General features: G+C 43.8%; 1 pseudogene; it reads right to left on the reverse strand.

The window, feature by feature from the left end:
• Positions 1–605: 605 nt before the first annotated feature.
• On the reverse strand, positions 606–2,600 carry LOC137759156 (UDP-N-acetylglucosamine--peptide N-acetylglucosaminyltransferase 110 kDa subunit pseudogene; annotated as a pseudogene).
• Positions 2,601–4,503: the final 1,903 nt, after the last annotated feature.

Consider the following 4,503-nt stretch of genomic DNA (forward strand, 5'->3'; position numbering starts at 1 on the left):
AATTTAAGCCATAAACCAACAAAGCACTGATAGTTCCAAACATGTCAGACACTAAAATGACTGATATAGGCTCAAGTGGTTTATAAAACCTATAAAAAGACTACACCAGCAAAGTCCCCATTTGTCTGTAGAGTTCAGAAACTAAAACAAGGAATATTTTAGCTTAAAACCTTATCTCAAAAGAATCATATACACGTCACATGAATAAAACCTGAAACCAAACATTTTTAATAGCTCCAATACCCCAAATATAAAGAAAAACTTAATTCAGAAGACTGGGCAATCTCTATCTCCCCTCCACACTAACCACCCATCCCATGGAAGACCAAGGGAGATCAGACCTTCCAGACTTAGGCAACACCTGGCTGCCGCAAAATTCTACGGAGACTCCTTGTGGAACAGCAGTCTCCCATCTCTTGTGTGTCTCCCTGTCATGATCATGCAGGAAGCAAGTCTGGCTGTGCTATCTGTTATCACTGTCTGTCACCCATCTGCAACATGATATTGCTACAAAGGTAAGTACAAAGTAACGTATCTAGTTCCCTTTCCCCCAGAAGGTTGAGGCTCAGGTACAGGGGTAATTCTCCTGCGCACACAGTCATTATTTAGGCCGACTCAGTGACGTCAACAGGCTTCATCATGTGATCAGGTTTGTTGCCAGCTGCATAATGCTCCCACATCTGTAGATAGAGGCGCTCTAGTTCCAGTGTGTATTGTTTGGTGTTGAACAGAGGGCTAGATATTCTCTGCTTCCAGACTTTGCCACGAATTCTCTTCAGGTATTCTAGATCAGTTCCCAGTTTCACAGCTATGTCTTCATACTCTTGTCTATTTTTAGCAATAAGCTCAAGACAGCCTAAACAGGTGAGCTGGGAAGCTGCAACTCGGGAAGCAAGAGTCTCTCCTGGCATAGTCACCATGGGTGTCCCCGACCAAAGGACATCCATCCCTGTGGTGTGTCCATTACAGAGTGGAGTGTCCAAGCAGACATCAGCCAGCTGGCCTCTCCGAACATGTTCCTCTTTAGGAGCAACAGGTGAAAAAATGATACGGTTCTGGGGAAGGCCCATATTTTGCGCGTACTGTTGAATATTAGGTTCTCCTGCTGGGAAACGCAACAGCCACAGTACGCTATTGGGAACACGCTTCAGAATATTTGCCCACATCTGCAAAGTAGATGGGTCAATTTTATATAGCTGATTAAAGTTACAGTACACAATGGCATCTTCCGGTAACCCGTACTGAGAACGTGTGGTTACAATAATGGTACGGGGAACCTCCTCTCCAGTGGCAGCCTTATTGTTGATCTGGGTAGTTGCCAGTCCATTGCTAATACTGAATCCATTAATTGTTATCTGAATTTGTCCTCTGTTAATCATTTCAATAACTGCTTCTGCAGTCGTATTCATAGGAATGACAGGCATATTAAGATCTATATTGCTGCTGTCTGCTTTGTCTCCTCCATCAGGACATTTCATCTTGACAATTTTCACGTCTGGTAGACTATCAAGAAATGCTTTGAGGTCGATGCCATTTAGCACAATTCGATTGTCATAAATGTGCCCATTGGACTTAAAATCGATGACTGCTTTTTTCTTCAGGTGAGGGAACATATTAGCATGATCACCAATAAAGAAAGTATGGGGCATATAAGCCAGTTTCTCAGAATACTGCTCAGCAACTTCAGCAGGTGAAGTTTCCCGATCAGTGATGATATAATCCATGAAAAGCGCGCCACTAGTCCCAGGGTACCCCAGCCACATTGCCTGAATAGGAGCTGGCCTGAGAGCAAAGAGTTCATTTCGAGCACCCCTGGTATAACCATTCATATTTACGAGGATGTGTATACCATCTTGATGGATGCGATCAGCTGCTTTTCCATCGCATGGAATCTGAGAAAGATCAACGAAATGATCGGCTTCTGCCATCACCTTCGCTCGGAAGTTTGTGCCATCATCTGGGCTCAGGGCATAACAGAATACCTCAAATTTATCATGATTGTGCATGCCTGGAATAGACTGCATAAGATGAGAAGTAGGATGGTTCCCAAAGTCAGAACTCACGTATCCTACACGCAGTCGACCATCACTGAGCTTCAAGTCCTTTGGATGTTCATACGGTGGTTTGTGAAGGACATTGATGTTATCCAGGCAGAGGTGCCCATGCCTCTCGGCAATAGCCTTCCTGACGCCGTGAGGAAGAGGATATAACATGCTGTGATGAGGCTGCACAGAAGGCAACCTGTTCTTCTCTAACTGGTCAGCCACAACGCTGACCAACCTCTTCATGCGCTCATCATAGTCTGTCCAGTCACAGACAATCTGCAGGCAATGAGCCAGATTACAATAAGCGTCAGGAAAGTCAGGTTGAAGCTTCAGAGCAGTGCGATAAGAAGCAATTGCTTCTGGAATATTCCCTGAATCCTTGTGAATGGAAGCCAGATTGCTGTGGGCATCCGCAAATGCAGGGTTAATCTGAATGGCACGTGTATAACACTGCAAGGCTCCCTGAACATCCTGCATCCCCGTTAGAGTGTTTCCCATATTACAGTAGGCCTCAGCAAAGGTAGGACTGATTCGAATAGCCTCCTTATAATGCATCAGAGCTTCCTGCACTCTTCCCTGCTGCTGCAATACACTTGCTAAATTTGAATGGACAGCAGCAAACTCTGGGAAGACTTCTAATGCTTTACAATACAAGCGAACTGCCTCTTCAATGTTTCCCTGTTCTCGCTTGATATTGGCTAGGTTATTCAGAGAGTCTGCATGGGTGGGACACAGCCACAGAGCTGTATTATAACAATCTTCTGCTTCGGCAACACTGCCCTTCTCTTTGAGAGCGTTGGCTAGGTTGCAGTAAGCGTCCGGGAAGTGTGGTTGCAATTCAATAGCTCGCCTGTAGGTGTCTATTGCCAGATCTATCAGGCCTTGCTCATAGTATACACAAGCCAGGCTGCCATGTACCACTGCATGATTTGGACTCAAGCTTAGGGCACGAAGGTAAGCTGCCACAGCTCGTTCAAAAATCCGTGCCTCTTTGAAGACATTTCCTAAATTGATATAAGCATCCAGAAAATTGGGGTCATGGGTGACAGCCTTTTCAAAGTGATGAATTGCAAGCCAAATCTCCCCTTGTGCATTGAAAACACAGCCAAGGTTACTCCAAGCTACTGCAAAGTTCGGTTGCGTCTCAATTGCTTTCAAATAACATGCCTTGGCTTCTTCCAAGCGACCCAGGGCTTTGAGCAGGTTCCCCAGGTCACTGCAAACACAGTACAGATCAGGATTGTACTGAAGAGCGGAGGCGTAAGCTTGTACTGCCCCGCCCATGTCGCCTGCTGCTACCAAAGCGGCTGCCAGGTTAATATAACCATCGATGAAATCTGGTTTGAGACGCAACGCATGCCGGTAATGCTCGATTGCTTCCTGCAACTGCCCGCTTTCCTTGTACACATTCCCCAAATTCGAATAGGCTTCTGCCAGAAGAGGGTTCTTTTTAATTGCCAGAGTACTAAAGTGGGCAGATCCGTCCAGCCTTCGACACCGGAAGTGTATAGATGAAAGTAATAAAAGTACACCAGTATTGTCTGGCTCTTGTCTCCAGAGCTGCATGCAGTGTCTCTCAGCTGCCTCAAAATCTCCCGCCTGATAGGCTCGATGTGTCAACTCTGCTAACCCTTGGAAGGAAAGCATACGTTTCGTTGGGTCTGTGCTGTCGGCCACGTTGCCCACGGAAGACGCCATCTGGAGCTTCTGGAGGGAGTGCGAAAAGAGGGTAATTGAGTCCCGCTGCTGCCACTACTGGCAAGAATGTTTCTAGAGGTAGCAAATACAAGGGCAGTAGCCGTACCACTGCTTTGGCAGGCTTAAGCGGCGGCAGCAGTTACATACACTGAACCTTAGGAACTCTGGTTGGCCATCTATCTCTCACGGTCTTGAAAAAATCACAATGAAGTTTAAGTTTTTTTTAATTGATAAGATGGTTCTAAAGTTTATCTGGAGATGCAAGAGGGAAGAGATGTGGGGACATATGTATATGTATAACTGATTCACTTTGTTATAAAGCAGAAACTAACACACCATAGTAAAGCAATTATACTCTAATAAAGATGTTAAAAAAATATAGAGTTTATCTGGAAGAATAAATGGGGCTATTGATAATAGAATTCTGAAAATTAAAATTAAGAGGTTAGACTTGTTCTAATGGATCAATTTTAAAATGAATGCTAAAGCGACAACCATTGAACCACTATGATACAGTCAAATAGAAAGCTCTTAAACATCTAGTAGAAAGTGCTCAAACATCTCTTTATATTTTTAGAAACAGTGAATGTTGGAGGAAATAATGGTAATAGAGAAAGTAGAACATAAATAATGTTGGAATAATGGTTAAGGAAGGGTAGTTAATTTTTACCTTAAAATACGTTCTAAAACAAATTTGACTGTATTTACCTAAGATAAATTATAGATAAGTTAATGTAAAAAAATTTAAATCATTATTCAG

This window comes from Eschrichtius robustus, chromosome 2 (genome assembly GCF_028021215.1).
Source record: "Eschrichtius robustus isolate mEscRob2 chromosome 2, mEscRob2.pri, whole genome shotgun sequence".
Classification (NCBI taxonomy): domain Eukaryota; kingdom Metazoa; phylum Chordata; class Mammalia; order Artiodactyla; family Eschrichtiidae; genus Eschrichtius; species Eschrichtius robustus.